Here is a 21,280-nt window from a genome sequence, read left to right as displayed (position 1 = left end):
AAAAAAAAGTTTATTGACTTTTCTAAATAAAAATTGTGTTTTTATGTTAACCCCTTTCTGCCAGCTGACGGAATAGTACATCAGCTGGCAGATCCCCGGCTTTAAGGTGGGCTCCGGCGCTGAGCCCACCTTAAAGCCGCGACATGTCATTTATCCAGCGCTCTACACTGAGCACTTACTTTGAGGTTTCCATAAAAATCTCTGAGTGGTTTGAAGGGTGAATCCCCCAAGGGATCCATTCACTATAATGAGGCAGCAGAGTTACTCTGGACTCCATCTGGCCTCTGTCCAGCCGTGTCCTTCTTTTCAGAAGTGCAGAAAACTTTTATGCTCACCTAAAAGACAAACACTGCCAGACCACAGATCCTATGGCCTCCACAGGAACTGCTTGTGCCTCATTATAGGGAATCTTCCATTGAAGGTTCCACCTGAATCAAGGATTTCAGAGATTTACACAGAAACCCCAGTGTAAGCGCTCAGAGCAGAGAGCAGGATAAATTTGAGTTGGGCCTTACTACGATCTTTGGGAGGCAGAATGAACAAATCCACAGCAGGTGAAGAATTGGTTTTATTCATTTTTTTACACCATTCCTTGTGCGGTATAAGTGATTTGGCGACTTTATTCTTTGGGTTGGTGCAATTACAATGATACCAGATTTATATTGGATTTTTATCTTTGGCTGCTGTTACACACTAAAAGACACTTTTCATTGCAAAAAATAGTTTTTGCATAACCATGTTTTGAGAGCTATAATTTTTCCATATTTTGGCCCAAAGAGTCATGTAAGGTCTTGTTTTTTTGTGGTACAAGTTGACGTTTTTATTGGTACCATTTTTGCGCACATGACATTTTTTGATCGCTTTCTATTCTGATTTTTGAAAGGCAAAAAGAAAAAAAAACAGCAATTCAGGATTTTTTTTTCATGCCATTCCACATGTGATAAAATTGATAATTTAGCTTTATTCTTCGGGTCAGTACAATTAAAGCGATACCACATTTATTTTTTTATGCATTGCAGCTTTTACACAATAAATACTATTTTATAGAAAAACTAATTATTTTTGCATCACTTTAGTCTAAGAGCTATAACTTTTTTATTTTTCTGCTGATGGAGCTGTATGGGGGCTTGTTTTTTTGTGGGACAAAATAACATTTTCAGCGGCACCATGTTTTTTTTACACTCGCCTCTTTGATCACATTTATTGCACTTTTTATCGGCGGTATGATGAAAAAGCATTGTTTTTTGCCTCTGTTTCCTTTTTACGGTGTTCACTGAAGGGGTTAACGAGTGAGACAGTTCTATAGGTCGGGTCGTTTACATAAATGTATTTATTGGAATAATATTTTTCAATTTTTTTTGTTCTTCGGGTTTTTTTTTTAATATATTTTTAATTTTTTTTATACTGTCCCAGGATGGGATACAAGCCACCTTTCCTCCAGGACCCTGAAGGACCCCACAGCCATCTTGTGGCCCGGGGTCACCATGGAAGCACAAATGTGTAATGGAAACACCCAAGGAGCTCACTCCCTGTGCGATGCTCCTCAATGTCATTGTCGCTATTGACAGAGGCATCAGAGGGGTTAACCCTTTAACACCAAGGGTGGTTTGCACGTTAATGACCGGGCCAATTTTTACAATTCTGACCACTGTCCATTTATGAGGTTATAACTCTGGAACGCTTCAACGGATCCCAGTGATTCTGACAATGTTTTCTTGTGACATATTGTACTTCATGATAGTGGTAACATTTATTTGATATTACCTGCGTTTATTTGTGAAAAAAATGGAAATTTGGCAAAAATTTTGAAAATTTCGCAATTTTCCAACTTTGAATTTTTATGCCCTTAAATCACAGAGATATATCACGCAAAATACTTAATAAGTAACATTTCCCACATGTCTACTTTACATCAGCACAATTTTGGAAACAACATTTTTTTTTGTTAGGGAGTTATAAGGGTTAAAAGTTGACCAGAAATTTCTCATTTTTACAACACCATTTTATTTTAGGGACCACATCTCATTTGAAGTCATTTTGAGGGGTATATATGATAAAAAATACCCAAGTGTGACACCATTCTAAAAACTGCACCCCTCAAGGTGCTCAAAACCACATTCAGGAAGTTTATTAACCCTTCAGGTGTTTTACAGGAATTTTGGAATGTTTAAATAAAAATTAACATTTAACTTTTTTCACACAAAATTTATTTTAGCTCCAATTTGTTTTATTTTACCAAGGGTAACAGGAGAAAATAGACCCCAAAAGTTGTTGTACAATTTGTCCTGAGTACGCTGATACCCCATATGTGGGGGTAAACCACTGTTTGGGCGCATGACAGAGCTCGGAAGGGAAGGAGCGCCATTTTACTTTTCAATGCAAAATTGACTGGAATTTATATGGAACGCTGTCCAACACAACTGATGGTCCCAACCCCATTTATAAGGCAAGAAATCCCACTTATTAAACCTGACAGGGCACACCTGTGAAGTGAAAACCATTCCCGGTGACTACCTCTTGAAGATCATCAAGAGAATGCCAAGAGTGTGCAAAGCAGTCATCAAAGCAAAAGGTGGCTACTTTGAAGAACCTAAAATATAAGACATATTTTCAGTTGTTAAAACCTACAAGAGAAAAAGTAAGCAAAAACCCTGATGTAACTAAGTAAAAAAGCAAAAGTGCATTTAAATAACACAGAGTTTTCAGTAATACTCTTTTTTGATCAAAAAATAGCACAAAAGCCATCCCACCGCGTAAAGGTAACTCTGATCGGGACAGTCCTACACTGTATAATATTAAAACTTTACCATGTGTCAATGTTGACCTCATTGTGACTAAGGGCAGACAAAAGGACTGGGCCCAACCAGTGAACACCAGACCGGGGATCTCACGCCGTTAACGGTGATAAAGGGGCAGGACGGCATACTGGGACTCACACCTGTCCCTGCCACTATAAAGGGGCCCTGGCTTACCCTTATCTCAGGGGTACCTATAATGGTTAGGAGGCCTGAGCCGCCAGCGTATCCCTGTCTCCTGTGCAGGCCCTATCAGTGGCCCCCTCTCCCCCCCCCAGGGAGGAGGACTGCACCAGTGGATTAATATGACAAGTAAACAGGGTATGCAGACAAGGTAACTAAAATCTCAAACTCACCAAATGCTCACACAGCCACAGAGGAAACACAGAGAAGGGAAGAGGGAGGAAAAAACTTAGGAAGGAAAACAGGTTTAACATGCAACCAAAACAGCAGACAACAATCTCTGTAAATAAACCTCCAAGCTCCTAACACCATGCTGCTTCCCACTTCAAGCCAGGGAGCATAACTGATCACTGACAACAGTTGTAGTCAAAGCTGAGTCTATATAGGAGAGGAGATTACCAAAACCAATTCAGCTGAGAAACCAAGCTCTCAGCAACTTCAGCAACAAGGTTTAACTCCTGCCTTGCTGGCACAAGACAGCCAGTATATTCACACACAGTTGCTCAATATACCACAATAGCAAATCCCTCCCAAACGAAGGGTATATGTACCATCCAACTAGAACCTACACATTAAGTGTGATCTATAGAATAAATCGATATCCACTATGGTACTGATATAATACAATCAATTTTATTAAACATAGTAATAAAAACATAAAAAATTGAATTACTACATGTAAGAAAGGTACAAATCCACAAAAGGATCCACAAAATTGATTGTTTTATATCAGTACCATAGTGGAGATCGATTTATTCTATAGATCACACTTAATGCGTAGGTACAAGACAGCCAGGTCAGAATTCAGAAGAGCTTCTGTTCACCGTGTGTGAACGAGGCCCAGAGTGCTGCGGTTCTCTGGAACCTCTCTGTCGCAGTAGCCCCGTGACAGTACCCCCCCTTCTACGAGGTACCTCCAGAACCTCAGGACCAGGTTTCTCAGGATGAGCTGTATGAAATGCCCTGACTAACCTAACCTCAGGGACATCGGCTGCAGGTACCCACATCCTCTCCTCAGGACCGTACCCTTTCCAATGTACTAGATACTGTAGAGACCGGCGAACAAATCGAGAATCCATGACCCTGGCTATCTGGAACTCGAGATTTCCATCAACAAGGACCGGAGAGGGAGGTAAAGGTGATGGATTAGGTGACGCCACAAACCTCTTGAGTAAGGAGCGATGAAAAATATTATGGATCCTAAACGACTGAGGTAAAGCCAGCCAAAATGCAACAGGATTGACGACGGCCACAATCCTATAAGGGCCAATAAACCTAGGGCCCAATTTCCACGAGGGAACTCTCAGTTTAATATTCTTTGAGGACAACCAAACTCAATCACCCACACATAGGTCCGGACCTTCCATACGTCTCCGATCAGCCGCATTCTTATATCTGGAACTCATCCTCTTTAATTTATCAAGAACCCCTTGCCATACGGACGTGATGGATTAAGAAAACCTCTCCTCTTCAGGAACCCCTGAGGAATCCTTCCTATTAAATGAACTGAATTGAGGATGAGAACCATATGCCCTGAAAATGGGGACTTACCAGTAGACTCATGAGTACAGTTGTTTATTGCAAACTCTGCCAACTGTAAGTACTTAACCCAGTCCTCCTGATTTTCTGAAATGAAACACCTGAGAAGTTTCAAGATTTTGATTTACACGTTCAGTCTGACCATTGGATTGAGGATGAAAAGCTGAAGAAAACGACAAATGAATCCCCAGCCGGCTGCAAAAAGCCCTCCAAAACTTAGAAATAATTTGCACCCCATGGTCTCACACAATATCTGAAGGAACACATGCAGTCTCACAACCTCCTTGATAAAGATCTGTGCCAGAGTCTTGTCATTAGGTAACGCGGGAAAGGCAATAAAATGTGACATCTTGCTAAATCTGTCAACTACGGCTAAAATAACTGTATTACCCTCAGAAACCGGCAAGTCAGTGATGAAGTCTATTGACAAATGGGTCCAAGGTCTATTGGGCATCTCCAGAGGTTGGAGAGACCCAGACAGGCGAGTACGAGGGGTCTTGGAATGCGCACACACACTGCAGGCAGCGACATATTCCTGTACATCATGATTTACCCCAGACCACCAAAAACGCAGAGTGAGAAGGTCCGTGGTAACTTTACTTCCAGGGTGTCCGGCCAAAACCGAATCATGATGTTCATTGATGACCCTAAGACGAAGATTAGCAGGAACATAAAGTTTACCTAAAGGACAGGCTGCTGGGGCGTCCCCCTGCGCCTCTACCACCTCTCTCTCAAGATCCGAATTAATTGCGGCGACAATTACACCCTTCTGTAGTATAGGACCTGGCTCACAATTATCCCCACCCCCCGGAAAACAGCGGGATAACGCATCAGCCTTGACATTCTTGCTTCCTGGCCTATACGTAATATAGAAATTGAACCTGGCGAAGAACAGAGACCACCTAGCTTGCCTAGGTGTGAGACGCTTCACAGATTCTAAATACAACAGATTTTTGTGATCTGTGATCACCATGACTGGGTGAAGTGTTCCCTCCAAAAAATGGCGCCATTCTTCAAATGCTCATTTAATTGCCTTTGGTCTTCACCATAGTGGAGTTTGGAGTGTGACTGTTTGAGGTTGTGGACAGGTTTCTTTTTATACAGATAACAAGTTCAAACAGGAGCCATTACTACAGGTAATGAATGGAGGACAGAGGAGCCTCTTAAAGAAGAAGATACACGTCTGTGAGAGCCAGAAAGTTTGCATGTTTTTAGGTGACAAAATACATATTTACCACCATAATAGGCAAAATAAATCTTGCCATATCAGGCAAGATGATTTTCTGAATTTGTTTTCTCAATTTTGACTGTCATAGTTGTGGTCTACCTATGATGTCAATTACAGGTCTCTCTCATCTTTTAAATTGGGAGAGCTTGCACAATTGGTGGCTGGCTAAATACTTTGTTTCCCCCACTGTATATCACCTGAACAACAAAAAATACAGAAATGCATCATCAGAAGCCCTAGAACAATCAACAGTACATAAATACAAAAGTACTGAAAGTACTGAAATGCATCACCAGAACCACCATCAGTACAGAAATTCATTAACAGATGAACCAAAAGTACAGAAATATAGCAGCATAATCACTATTGGTATATAAATACATTACCATAACCACTATCAGTACATGAATATATAAAAAGAACCATTATCAGTACTGATACCAAGCCATATATTCTTCTCTTCTGATACTTATATAGCAGTGTATTCCATCTGTGCAACGCAGAAGTGATGTTGACGTTGCCCTGACCCCGAATTGCTTCAATTGTGCTAGTTCCTGAAAGGCAATTCAATCTAGGGAGTCGGCATTTTCCACAGTTTGGAGAATGGCCAAGGGGGAGCAAGCGAAATGCAGTCACCTGGGAGACACTTCAACCCACCACATCAGGCAGCCGGACAGTCCAATCAGATGTACCCAGGGCAAATGCATCACCTAGATAGGCTTCTTTGCAAGGCTATGCTCCCATTGTGCAAAAACATACACTTATGGAAAACCTGCTGCATTTTAAAGCAGAATCATATGACAACGCATGCTGCAGAATGCACTCACTCCGGGTGAGAGGCGCAACATGTCAATTTATGCTGCAGATGTACTCGTGAATTTCAACCTTTGCAATGCAAAAGATTAAAATGTGCGGATCCCCCAGTTATTAACTTGCAATGATATCTGCAGCAGAAAAAGCCGCAGCGTTATTCGCAGAATCAATTACCGCTACGGGAGATTCACAGTGGAGATGCCTAATGGGAATGTAACCTACTGGGTTTGTAATTATTGTCAACATTGCTCCACCTGAGGGCTCCAGGACACTATGTTCTCACAAAGATGGTCTCCAGCCACTCCTTACTGGACCACCCGTCACCAAGACAGGAGCTGATCATACACAGTGCACTAATTATTACAACAACTGGTTAAATTCAAATTTTCTGAAATATTGATGGGTTTTTTTGCATTTTCCGAGTACAAAAAAAAGTCTGTTTTGACCCATTTCTCTTCGGAACATGTAGAAATCCAGCTTGCTTGTTGTCTAGACTGGGCACGGAGTGACACTGTGCATTATCTGAGCCCTGGCACGCTGCCCCCTCCCTTCTATTGTATGGTATCAGGGGATAAATGCAGGGGCAGTGTGATCATCTGGGCATCAGCACCACACCACCATGCGCTGCCTCGGGACGCTGGCCCTGCTGCTCTTGTTTACTGCGATTCTGCTGCTTGGTTCGTATACTTGTTGTCTTCAGAGCATGACTGCCTTCTGTTGGATGTAGCAGAGCTGCATGTGTTATTTGTGGAGCGTGACACCTGCCTGGGGTAAGGTAGGGCTTATCATGTAGATTTATCCTGCCATAGAAGTTGTATACCTTTATCATACGACCTTCATGGAAGCCATTACACCTCGTGCACGGTGGAGTCATGGTGGACAACTCATGGTGGACAACCCTTTGTATTGTGGATTCATGAGGGACACATAGAATCAACGATTAATCTGTGAGGACCCATGAGTTGACACTGGTGAAAACCTCAGAATATTGTGCTTGGAAATTTCCAGATCTCCAAGAAAATATTCACTATAGTCCCTGTTCAGACTAACGTTGGCAGATTTTTTTTCCAGAATTGGAGCATGAGGATTAAATCTAAAATTCGAGTCGCTATTCAAAGTTTTGACATCTGGAGAAAGGGATCCCACCAAAAGAAAGAAGAGTGACCTCCTAGAAGGAACCTTTATTTTTCTTGCAGGATGCAGATTGGTTTTGGACCATAAAAAAACAACAGTGTCCTCAAACAATATTGTGGTCTTATTGTTTTTTTCCTTCTTGTATCCCTTTTGTTTGGAGAAAAAAGCAAAAACAGAATGTAGATTTTTAAATACATCTTTTATTCAAAAATTACTGAGCAGTAGTGATAAGAGAACACAAGCGAGAATTGCAGCTGCGGGGACTCCAACATATTTTTCGAGCATGCCGAAGACACTTGGTTAGCACACCGGCATTAAAATGTAATCTTGTTACCTATAGAGTTGAGCGACTTTAACTTTTTGGGGGTCGAGTCGGGTTTTGCGAAACCCGACTATCTCAAAAGTCGAGTCGAGTGCAATCGGCCGATAATCGCGTAAAGTCGGGGATCGATCGAAACACGAAACCCAATGCAAGTCAATGGGGAAGCATAGTCGGCAGTGAGTGGGGGCCAGGAAAACACCTACAGTGCCCATTTTGATGGCAAAAACATCCATTCTTGGTTGTGAAGCTTGTCAATCTTAATTAACTTTATAATAATAGTTAGGCATTGGAAATTGGAGGTCATTTGGCTAAAGTTGTGGGGGTAGGGCCGGTTCAAGTTTTTAGTGGGCCCAGGAAAGGTGCACTACGTCACGGCGGTGGAGCAGTGAGAGGTAAGTATTTCCACTTTGCAAGTGCTGTGATCCTGAGCAAGCAGGGGGGGGGGGCACTCGTTCGCATTGGCACTGGCACAGGGCCCCTCAAAGTATGGCGGTGTGTTTGCATGGCGGGGGCGCCTCCCACCGGCAGCGACACTTCTGCGGGCCCTGTGCCTGTGACGTCGTCAATGAGTATGCACTTTCTTCTGCACCTTTCTCTTTGTCCCTGTGTAAGGTGGTATAGTATGCGGGAAGCGGAGCCTGACTTTCAGCAGGGTCAGATTGTGGCTGTGTAGCGTGCAAGGGGAATGTAGTGGTCTGGGTCAATGTACCACAAGAGTCATCTAGCACTGGCTGGGCAATGGGCAGGATGAGGATGAAACACAGATATAGGCCCAAATAATAAAGTGGGATAAATGCAGTTCAAAATTGGTAACAGGACTAACCAGGCGGCATTGGTTTGTTTAGTGGAGAATAAAACACAGGAGCGGCAGACACCGTTTTAAGGGCCCAACCACAGTAGTAGGCCAAATGCAGTTTAATATTACAAATAAAGGCCGAAAGCCTGAAGATTGAAGCTCTGGAAAATAACACAGGGCAACACCAAGGTGCTATGCAGCTTCCATTATGTGGCAGGAGTACACAGGCAGCATTGGTGTGCTCGGTGGAGGACAATTGGAAGGAGGGACCGCAGACAGTAAGTACTCCAAAAAACTAAATACACTGTGTTCCAAATTATTATGCAAATTGGATTTAAGTGTCATAAAGATTTAATCAATTTGTTTTTCAAATAAACTCATGGATGGTATTGTATCTCAGGGCTCAATGGATCACTGAAATCAATCTTAAATACATGTGATAATTGGTTTTCCAGGTGATTCTAATTAAAGGAAAACTACTTAAAAATGATGTTCCACATTATTAAGCAGGCCACAGGTTTCAAGCAATATAGGAAATAAAAAGGATCTATCTGCTGCTGAACAGTGTTAAATAGTGCAATGCCTTGGACAAGGTTTGAAAATATTAGATATTTCATGAAAACTTAGGAGTGATCATCATACTATGAAGAGATTTATGACTGAAACAGAGTTCATGCAGATAAAGGCATATTGAGGAAGGTTTCTGCCAGATAAATTCATTGAATTAAGAGAGCAGCTGCCAAAATACCATTACAAAGCAGCAAAAAGTTATTTGAAGTTGCTGGTGCCTCTGGAGTCCCTCAAACCTCAAGGTGTAGGATCCTTCAAAGGCTTGCTTTGGTGCAAAAACCTACTATTCGGCCACCCCTAAACAGTGATCACAAGCAGAAATGGTTGCAGTGGGCTCAGACATACATGAAGACTATTTTTCAAGCAGTCTTGTTTACTGATGAGTGTCGAGCAACCCCGGATGGTCCACATGGATGGAGTAGTGGATGGTTGGTGGATGGCCACCATGTCCCAACAAGGCTGCGACGTCAGCAAGGAGGTTGAGGAGTCATGTTTTGGTCCAGAACAGCTGGTAGGGCCCTTTAAGGTTCCTGAAGGTGTGAAAATGACCTCTGCAAAGTATATAGAGTTTCTGACTGACAACTTTCTTTCATGGTATAAAAAGCAGAAATGTGCCTTCAGGAGCAGAAGCATCTTCATGCTGACAATGCACTATCTCATGCTGTCATGCTGCAAAGAATACATCTGAGTCATTGGCTGCAATGGGCATAAAAGGAGATAAACTCATGGTGTGGTGTTGTGAATTCAGTTTGTGGGCTCCCCCGGTGGTCTGTTATGGTAGTGCCTCTTATGTGCCTTCCTCCATCTCTGATTACTTGTCGCCACCCTTTAGGGGAGTTTCCTATTTAAGGCTGCTTGGCTGTTAGTCTTATGCCGGCCAACAATGTATCAGTAGCATTCTGTTGCATTCTCCTGCCTCAAGTTCCAGTTCAGCTAAGTTGAATTTCGTTTCTTGTTAATGCTATTTTTGTCCAGCTATCTGCAATGTGACTCTTCAGTGCTGGAAGCTCTTGTGGACGGAAATCACTACTCCAGTGGCATGAGTTGTCACTGGAGTTTAAAGTAATTTCTGGATGGTGTTTTTTGAGTAGTGTTTTTTAAGTTGACCGTGAAGTAACTCTTTCCTGTCCTTCTGCTATCTAGTAAGCGGACCTCACTGTGCTAAATCTGCTGTTCATCCTACGTATGTCATTTCCTCTGAACTCACCGTCAATATCTGTGGGGGGCTACTATCACCTTTTGGGGTTCATCACTGGAGGTAAGGCAGGCCTGTGTATTCCTCTTATAGGGGTAGTTAGATCTCCGGCTGGCGCGTGGTGTCTAGGGCATCGTAGGTACATCCCCTGGCTACTTCCAGTGTTGTGTCAGGTTCAGGTCACGGTCAACTTAGTTTCCATCACCCGAGAGCTAGTCCGTTTGTTATTTTTTCCCCCTGCCATTGGGGTATCATAACAGTTTGGCCGGCCAGTAAAAAATCTATGTGTAAAATATGCACTAAAGCAGGAAGGAGGAGAAAAGGTTTTTTTTTTTTTTTTTCTGTGTTTGAAAGTGCACCCTGGTTGCTCATTGTATTTCTTGCTTAAACTGCAGTCTTCAGCCTTTTTTTTTTTTTCCTCCTCTCCTCTTAACCTCTGAATGGCTTGGGTTACACCCATCTGAATCATGGATCCACAGAGTTTAGTTGCAGGTTTGAATAACCTTGCGACAAAAGTACAGAACTTACAAGATTTTGTTATACTTGCTCCAATGTCTGAACCGAAGATTCCTCTGCCTGAATACTTTACCGGAGACAGATCCCGGTTTTTGAGTTTCAGAGAAAATTGTAAATTGTTTTTGTCTCTGAGATCTCACTCTGCTGGTGATCATATACAACAAGTTAAAATTGTTATTTCTCTACTGCGGGGTGACCCACAAAGTTGGGCTTTTGCATTATCGCCAGGGGATCCTGCGTTGTTAAATGTAGATGCGTTTTTTCAAGCTTTGGGGTTGCTTTATGAAGAACCTAATTTAGAGAGTTTGGCTGAGAAAGCCTTGATAGCTCTTTCCCAAGGGCAAGATGAAGCTGAGATATACTGCCAGAAATTCCGTAAATGGTCGGTGCTTACTAAATGGAATGAGTGCGCTTTAGCAGCTAATTTCAGAGAAGGTCTCTCTGATGCCGTGAAGGATGTCATGGTGGGGTTCCCTGTGCCTACAGGTCTGAATGATGTCATGAAATTGGCTATCCAGATTGATCGGCGTTTACGGGAGCGCAAATCTGTGCACCATATGGCGGTGTCTTCTGAGGAAAAATCGGTGCACCATATGGCGGTATCTTCTGAGCAAAAACCTGTGCACCATATGGCGGTGTCTTCTGAGAAAAAACCTGTGCACCATTTGGCGGTGACCGCTGAAAAGGCACTAGAGCATATGCAATGCGATCGTGTTTTGTCTAGAGGCGAACGTCAGAATTACAGGCGCAAAAATGGGTTGTGCTTCTACTGTGGAGATCCAGCTCATGTTATATCTGCATGCTCTAAACGTATAAATAAGGTTGATAAAAAGGTTGATAAATCTTTTTCTACAGGTACCTTGCAGTCAAAATTTCTTTTGTCCGTGACATTGATTTGTACCTTATCATCTGTTACTGTGAATGCTTATGTGGATTCTGGCGCCGCTCTGAGTCTCATGGATTGGTCCTTTGCCAAGCGTTGTGGGTTTGATTTGGAGCCGTTGGAAGTTTCTATTCCCCTGAAGGGTATTGATTCTACACCTTTGGCTAGCAATAAACCACAATATTGGACACAAGTGACTATGCGTCTTACCCCAGACCATCAGGAGATTATTCGTTTCCTTGTGTTATACAACCTACATGATGTCTTAGTGCTTGGATTACCATGGTTACAGATTCATAATCCCGTCTTGGACTGGAAATCTATGTCTGTGTTGAGCTGGGGATGTCGGGGTATTCATGGGGATACACCTTTGGTTCCCATTTCTTCATCTACTCCCTCTGAGATCCCAGCATTTCTGTCAGATTTTTATGATGTCTTTCAAGAGCCTAAAATTGATTCTCTCCCTCCTCACAGAGAGTGTGACTGCGCTATTGAATTGATCCCCGGTAGTAAATTTCCTAAGGGTCGCTTGTTTAATTTGTCTGTACCTGAACATACTGCTATGCGGGAGTATATTAGAGAATCTTTGGAAAAGGGTCATATTCGCCCCTCGTTGTCTCCACTAGGGGCAGGATTTTTCTTTGTGGGTAAAAAGGATGGTTCATTGAGACCTTGTATCGACTATCGACTTCTGAATAAGATTACAGTTAAATACCAGTACCCGTTACCTTTACTGACTGATCTGTTTGCTCGCATAAAGGGGGCTAAGTGGTTCACTAAGATCGATCTACGTGGTGCGTATAATTTGGTGCGGATTAAGCAGGGGGATGAGTGGAAGACCGCATTTAATACGCCTGAAGGCCATTTCGAGTATTTGGTAATGCCTTTCGGTCTCGCGAATGCTCCTTCCGTTTTTCAGTCCTTTATGCACGATATTTTCCGTGAATATCTGGATAAGTTTATGATTGTGTATTTCGATGATATTCTTGTTTTTTCGGAGGACTGGGAATCTCATGTTCAACAAGTCAGGAGAGTTTTTCAGGTTTTGCGAGCTAATTCTCTTTTTGTAAAGGGCTCAAAGTGTAGTTTTGGAGTTCAGAGAATTTCCTTTCTGGGATATATTTTTTCCCCTTCATCTATGGAGATGGACCCTGTCAAGGTTCAGGCTATTTGTGATTGGATACAACCTACTTCTTTGAAGAGTCTGCAGAAGTTCTTGGGTTTTGCTAATTTCTATCGCCGATTTATAGCGGGTTTTTCTGCCATTGCTAAACCTTTGACTGATTTGACCAAAAAGGGTGCTGATGTTGCTAATTGGTCCTCTGCGGCTGTGGAGGCCTTTCAGGAGCTTAAGCGCCGCTTTTCTTCCGCTCCTGTGTTGCGCCAGCCTGATGTGTTGCTTCCGTTCCAGGTTGAAGTAGATGCTTCGGAGATCGGAGCAGGTGCAGTTTTGTCGCAGAAAGATGCTGACTGCTCAGTGATGAGACCATGTGCGTTTTTCTCCCGAAAGTTTTCGCCCGCTGAGCGAAATTATGATGTGGGAAATCGGGAACTTCTGGCCATGAAGTGGGCGTTTGAGGAGTGGCGTCATTGGCTTGAGGGTGCTAGACACCAGGTGGTGGTCCTCACTGACCACAAGAATCTAATTTATCTTGAGTCGGCCAGGCGTCTGAATCCTAGACAGGCGCGCTGGTCGTTGTTTTTCTCCCGATTTAACTTTGTGGTATCATATCTGCCTGGGTCTAAGAATGTGAAGGCGGATGCCCTCTCTAGGAGTTTTGAGCCTGACTCGCCGGGTGATTCCGAACCTACCGGCATCCTGAAGGATGGGGTGATATTGTCAGCTGTCTCCCCAGACCTGCGGCGTTCTTTGCAGGAGTTTCAGGTGGATAGGCCTGATCGCTGTCCGCCTGGTAGACTGTTTGTCCCTGATGATTGGACCAGTAGAGTTATCTCGGAGGTTCATTCTTCCGCGTTGACAGGTCATCCTGGAATTTTTGGCACCAGGGATTTGGTGTCTAGGTCCTTCTGGTGGCCTTCTTTGTCTCGAGATGTGCGCATGTTTGTGCAGTCTTGTGATGTTTGTGCTCGGGCCAAGCCCTGCTGTTCTAGGGCTAGTGGGTTGTTGTTGCCCTTGCCTATTCCTAAGAGGCCTTGGACGCACATCTCTATGGACTTTATTTCTGACCTTCCGGTTTCTCGTAGGATGTCTGTCATCTGGGTGATTTGTGACCGTTTTTCCAAAATGGTTCATTTGGTACCTTTGCCCAAATTGCCCTCCTCCTCTGAGTTGGTTCCTCTATTTTTTCAGAATGTGGTGCGTTTGCATGGTATTCCTGAGAATATAGTGTCTGACAGGGGTACTCAGTTTGTGTCTAGATTTTGGCGGACGTTCTGTGCCAGGATGGGCATCGACTTGTCTATTTCGTCTGCATTCCATCCTCAGACTAATGGCCAGACTGAGCGTACTAATCAGACCTTGGAGACTTACTTGAGGTGTTTTGTGTCCGCTGATCAGGATGATTGGCTTGACTTTTTGCCATTGGCAGAGTTTGCCCTTAACAATCGGGCCAGTTCTGCCACTTTGGTTTCTCCATTTTTTTGTAATTCAGGGTTTCACCCTCGGTTTTCGTCCGGTCAATTGGAGTCTTCGGATTGTCCTGGAGTGGATGCTGTGGTTGATAGGATGCATCGGATTTGGGGACAGGTTGTGGACAATCTGAAGTTGTCCCAGGAGAAGACTCAACAGTTCACTAATCGTCATCGGCGTATTGGTCCTCGTCTTTGTGTTGGGGACCTGGTGTGGCTGTCTTCTCGATTTGTTCCTATGAAGGTCTCGTCTCCTAAGTTTAAGCCTCGGTTTATCGGCCCTTATAGGATTCTGGAGGTTCTTAATCCTGTGTCCTTTCGTTTGGACCTCCCAGCATCTTTTACTATCCATAATGTTTTCCATCGGTCATTATTGCGGAGGTATGAGGTACCGGTTGTTCCTTCTGCTGATCCACCTGCTCCTGTGTTGGTTGAGGGTGAATTGGAGTATGTGGTGGAAAAAATCTTGGACTCCCGTGTTTCCAGACGGAAACTTCAGTATCTGGTTAAGTGGAAAGGTTATGGCCAGGAGGATAATTCTTGGGTGACAGCATCTGATGTTCATGCTCCCGATTTGGTTCGTGCATTTCATAGTGCTCATCCAGATCGCCCTGGTGGTTCTGGTGAGGGTTCGGTGCCTCCTCCTTAAGGGGGGGGTACTGTTGTGAATTCAGTTTGTGGGCTCCCCCGGTGGTCTGTTATGGTAGTGCCTCTTATGTGCCTTCCTCCATCTCTGATTACTTGTCGCCACCCTTTAGGGGAGTTTCCTATTTAAGGCTGCTTGGCTGTTAGTCTTATGCCGGCCAACAATGTATCAGTAGCATTCTGTTGCATTCTCCTGCCTCAAGTTCCAGTTCAGCTAAGTTGAATTTCGTTTCTTGTTAATGCTATTTTTGTCCAGCTATCTGCAATGTGACTCTTCAGTGCTGGAAGCTCTTGTGGACGGAAATCACTACTCCAGTGGCATGAGTTGTCACTGGAGTTTAAAGTAATTTCTGGATGGTGTTTTTTGAGTAGTGTTTTTTAAGTTGACCGTGAAGTAACTCTTTCCTGTCCTTCTGCTATCTAGTAAGCGGACCTCACTGTGCTAAATCTGCTGTTCATCCTACGTATGTCATTTCCTCTGAACTCACCGTCAATATCTGTGGGGGGCTACTATCACCTTTTGGGGTTCATCACTGGAGGTAAGGCAGGCCTGTGTATTCCTCTTATAGGGGTAGTTAGATCTCCGGCTGGCGCGTGGTGTCTAGGGCATCGTAGGTACATCCCCTGGCTACTTCCAGTGTTGTGTCAGGTTCAGGTCACGGTCAACTTAGTTTCCATCACCCGAGAGCTAGTCCGTTTGTTATTTTTTCCCCCTGCCATTGGGGTATCATAACAGTGTGGCCACCATCCTCCCCTGACCTCAACCCTATAGAGAACCTTTGGATTATCATCAAGCAAAAGATCTATGAGGGTGGGAAGCAGTTCACATCAAAACAGCAGCTCTGGGAGGCTATTCTGACTTCATGCAAAGAAATACAAGCAGAAGCTCTCCAAAAACTCACAAGTTCAAAGGATGCAAGAATTGTGAAGGTGATCTCAAAGAAAGGTTCCTATGTTAACATGTAACTTGGCCTGTTAGGATGTTTTAGAGTTAAATAGCTTTTTTGTCCAGTGAATGTGACCTCCTAATGCTGCAAATTCCACAAATGAGCATTTTCAGTTCTTTAAAACATATCAAATGTTTAGAAATCCTACTGTGCATAACAATTTGGTACAGTGCATTTTGAGTTTTTATTCCTGCCTATTTTAAATACTCTTTCTGATAGCACACTAGCTGCTGGGCAAGCAAGCTCCTGCAATGCATATTCGGCCAATTCAGGCCAGGTGTCTATTTTGGATGCCCAGTAATCAAAGGGGAATGACGGTTGAGGGAGAACATCGACAATGGCGGAAAAATAGTTAGTAACCATACTGGACAAATGTCTCCTTTCACTTTGAATTGATGCTGCAGTACCTGTCGTGTCTGCGGTCATTGCGAAATCACTCCACAACCTGGTCAGAAAACCCCTCTGTCCAACGCCACTTCTGATTTGTGAACCTCTAACACCTCTGCCCTGTTGCCCCCTGCAGCTCGTGTGAAAACCATCACCGGCGCTGTGTGCTGGGAATGCCTGAATCAAACGGTCTACAAGAGTTGCTTGTTTGGTTGCCAATATTTGTTCAAGGTTCTCATGTGGCATGATATTTTGCAATTTGCCTTTATAGCGAGGATCAAGGAGGCAGGCCAACCAGTAATCGTCATCGGTCATCATTTTAATAATGCGTGGGTCCCTTTTGAGGATACGCAAGGCATAATCCGCCATGTGTGCCAATGTTCCAGTTGTCAAATCTGTGCATGTGTTGGGTTGAGGAGCACTTTCGGGCAAATCAACGTCACTTGTCTTCCTCAAAAAAACAGAACCCAGCCTTGCAACGCCAGCAGTTTCTGTTGCCCCCTGAGAAGCTTCCTCATCCAAAAAATATTCATCCCCATCATCCTCCTCTTCGCCCGCCACCTCGTCCTGTTGACTTCCCTGAGCAGACAATGGCTGACTGTCATCTAAGCTTCCCTCGTCCTCAGCTGCAGACGCCTGCTCCTTAATGTGCGTCAAACTTTGCATCAGCAGACGCATTAGGGGGATGCTCATACTTATTATGGCGTTGTCTGCACTAACCAGCCGTGTGCATTCCTCAAAACACTGAAGGACTTGACACAGGTCTTGTAGCTTCGACCACTGCACACCTGACAACTCCATGTCTGCCATCCAACTGCCTGCCCGTGTATGTGTATCCTCCCAAATACATAACAGCACGCCTCTGTTCGCACAGTCTCTGAAGCATGTGCAGTGTGGAGTTCCACCTTGTTGCAACGTCGATGATTAGGCAATGCTGGGGAAGTTGCAAAGACCGCTGATGGTTCTGTATACGGCTGGAGTGTACGGGCGAACGGCGAATGTGCGAGCAAAGTCTGCACACTCTCAGGAGCAGGTCGGGTAACCCCGGATAACTTTTCAGAAAGCACTGCACCACCAGGTTTAAGGTGTGAGCCAGGCAAGGAATGTGTTCAGTTGTGAAAGGGCTATGGCAGCCATAAAGTTCCTTCTGTTATGACTCACTACCTTGCCTGCCTCAAGATGTACAGTGCCCAGCCATGACTGAGTTTCTTGCTGCAAGAACTCGGACAGTACTTCGGTAAGGTGTGTCTGTTGTCCCCCAAACACTTCATTGCTAATACAGCCTGCTGACGCTTGCCACTAGCTGTTCCATAATGGGACACCTCATGTGCAACAGTGGCAGCTGCGGATGGACTGGTCGTGCGACTGCGGTCTGTGGACGAGCTCTCACTTCTGCTGGAGGACGAGGAGGAGGAGGGGTACGAACGCCTACAGCCAACTGTTTCCTAGACCGTGGGCTAGGAAGAACTGTCCCAATATTGCTGTCCCCTGTGGACCCTGCATCCACCACATTAACCCAGTGTGCAGTGATGGAGACGTAACACCCCTGGCCATGCCTACTGGTCCATGCATCTGTTGTCAGGTGCACCTTTCTACTCACAGATTGCCTGAGTGCATGGACAATGCGGTCTTTTACATGCTTGTGGAGGGCTGGGATGGCTTTTCTCGAAAAGAAGTGTCGACTGGGTAGCTCGTAGCATGGTACAGCGTAGTCCATCAGGGCTTTGAAAGCTTCGGTTTCAACTAACCGGTAGGGCATCATCTCTAACGAGATTAGTCTAGCAATGTGGGCGTTCAAACCCTGTGTACGCGGATACGAGGATGAGTACTTCCTTTTCCTAACGAGAGTCTCATGTAGGGTGAGCTGGACTGGAGAGCTGCATAGGGTGGAACTAGCGGGGGTGTCGGTGGACATGGCAGACTGAGAGAGTGTTGGTGATGGTATTCTTGCTGTTGCCCTACATACAGTGTTTCCTACCACGAACCTGGTGATTCCCTGACGGCTTTGGCCTTGCGACGAAACCGCCACATTTACTGCAGGTGGTGTGGTAAACGGTGGGCTTACAGTGAGGGAAGGGATGTAGCGTTGCTGACTAGCTTCATTGCGAGAGGGTGCTACAACGTTAAGGGACGTTTGGTAGTTAGTCCAGGCTTGCAAGTGCATGGTGGTTAAATGTCTATGCATGCAACTTGTATTTAGATTTTTAACATTCTGACCTCTGCTGAAGGTCCTTGAGCATTTCTTACAGATGACTTTGCACTGATCATTTGGATCTTGGTTAAAAAAATGCCAGACTGCACTCTTCCTACTATCGGATACCTTTTCAGGCATTGCACACTGAGCTACTTTAACCGGATGGCCACGCTGTCCTACAACTGGTTTTAGTTTTGCCACACGTTTTTGACCAGATACGGGCCTGCCAGATGGAACCTGTTGTGATGTTGATGCCTCCTGCGGCTCCTCCTCCTCCGCTTCAGAGCTACTGCTGCCTGCACCCTGTTCCCCCAATGGCTGCCAATCGGGGTCAACAACTGTGTCATCTATGACCTCCTCTTCTATGTCCTGGGCATCTTCCTGTGGGTCACCGTGTAAGCCGGTGCTATAGTGTTCGTGATGGGGCTTAATAGTGTCATCAGGGTCAGATTCTGGATCAGTACACTGCGAGGGCAATGTTCTGATCTGAGTCAAAGGAACAGCATAATAATCTGGCTGTGCATCTGTGCACTCCATGTCCGATTCATCTTGTAATGGGCATGGCCTGTTAACAATTTCACTTTCTAACCCAGGAATGGTATGTGTAAATAGCTCCATGGAGTAACCTGTTGTGTCGCCTGAAGTATCCTTCTCTGTTGTTCTGGGTGAAGAACACAAAGAAGCGACTTGTCCCTGACCAGGAACATCCACTGACTGCTTTTACATTTGGTACTTTCCGAGGAGGAGGCGAAAGAGCTAGAGGCAGAGTCAGCAATGAAAGCCAAAACTTGTTTCTGCTGCTCCGGCTTTAAAAGCAGTTTTCCTACTCCCAGAAAAGGGAGCCTTCGAGGCCTTGTGTAGCCAGACGATGCCGCTGGCTCAACAACTTGAGCCTTAGGTGCTATTTTGCTTTTCCCACTACCACCAGATGCTCCACCACCACCATCATTACCAGCTGGCAATGACCGCCCACGGCCACGACCTCTTCCACCAGACTTCCTCATTCTTGGAAAAATTTAACCAAACTAACAACCATTATGTGGTCCTGTACAAGCAGGTAGAAGGTGTACGTAAACTTGTTGTGAATTTAAATCTCCCTTTTTTATGTGTGGGAGAATGCTGGAAAAAATGGGGCCCACTGTATTACACTACACAGTTTGATTGGCAGAAAGAGGCTGGCAGATATGCCACGAACAGGACTGACGCACGCAGATGCACACACTGGCAATAGAAATCTCACTCTTTATGTGTGGGAGAATGCAGGGAACAATCAGGCCCACTGGATTACACTACACAGTTTGATTGGCAGAAAGAGGCTGGCAGATATGCCACTAACAGGACTGATGCAGATGCACACACTGTCAATAGAAATTTCCCTCTTTATGTGTGGGAGAATGCAGGATTTAATCAGGCCCACTATGTCACAGTATAGTTTCTGTGGCAAAAAATGAATGACAGATACCACAGACAGCACTGGCACAGATGCACAGATTTGGCAAGATTATTCTCCCTTTATTTAAATTTTTTTTTATATGGGAGACAAGTGATTTAATCAGGCCCACTATATCACAGTATAGTTTCTGTGGCACAAAATGAAAGACAGATACCACAGACAGCACAAGCACAGATGCACTGATTGGCAATATAAATCTCCCTTTTTAGGTGTGGGACAGTGCAGAAAAATACAGGCCCACTGTTTTACACTACACAGTTTCAGGGGCTGAAAGTGGCTGGAAGATAATAATAATAAAAAAAAAGGGACTGTACTACAATCACTATCTCCCTACAATAATCTCTGAAAAGTATGGCAGGCAGCAATAAAAAGGACTGCTGCACACAAAAAATGAGGACAAACAAACAAGATAGCTGTGCAGAAAGGAAGGAGCAACAGGATTTGTGCTTTTAAAAAAGCAGTTGGTTTGCACAGCGGCGTACACACAGCAATGCAGCTATCAGGGAGCCTTATAAGCTACAGAGCTGTTGCACAGAAATCTTGCCTCCACTGTCCCTGCAAAGAAAAGGTGGTGTTGGACAGTGGAAATCGCTACAGCACAAGCGGTTTTGGGGTTAATGGACCCTGCCTAACGCTCTCCCTGCTTCTGACGAAGCTGCAGCAACCTCTCCCTATGCTCAGATCAGCAGCAGTAAGATGGCGGTCGGCGGGAACGCCCCTTTATAGCCCCTGTGAAGCCGCAGAAAACAAGCCAATCACTGCCATGCCCTTCTCTAAGATGGTGGGGACCAGGACCTATGTCATCACGCTGCCCACACTCTGCGTGCAGCTTCATTGGCTGAGAAATGGCGCTTTAAGCATCATATGAAACGCGACTTTGGCACAAAGATCGCGTACCGCATGGCCGATCCCATGCTGGGATCTGGTCGGGTTTCATGAAACCCGACTTTGCCAAAAGTTGGCGACTTATGAAAATGACCGATCCGTTTCGCTCAACCCTAGTTACCTAGCGTATAAATGCTGCTGTTTTCCTGAATTTGGCGATGTTTTTCTTTTGTTCCTGCTCCTCTCCGTTCCCGAGATACGGCCCC

General features: G+C 44.6%; 1 long non-coding RNA gene across 1 annotated transcript in view; it reads left to right on the top strand.

Moving 5' to 3' along the window:
- Window positions 1–21,280, top strand: part of LOC143784925 (uncharacterized) — a 38,778-nt gene that overhangs the window by 13,422 nt on the left and 4,076 nt on the right. The window lies entirely within an intron of this gene.

Source organism: Ranitomeya variabilis, chromosome 7 (assembly GCF_051348905.1).
Source record: "Ranitomeya variabilis isolate aRanVar5 chromosome 7, aRanVar5.hap1, whole genome shotgun sequence".
Lineage (NCBI taxonomy): Eukaryota > Metazoa > Chordata > Amphibia > Anura > Dendrobatidae > Ranitomeya > Ranitomeya variabilis.
This window is presented reverse-complemented; position numbering and strand designations above follow the sequence as displayed.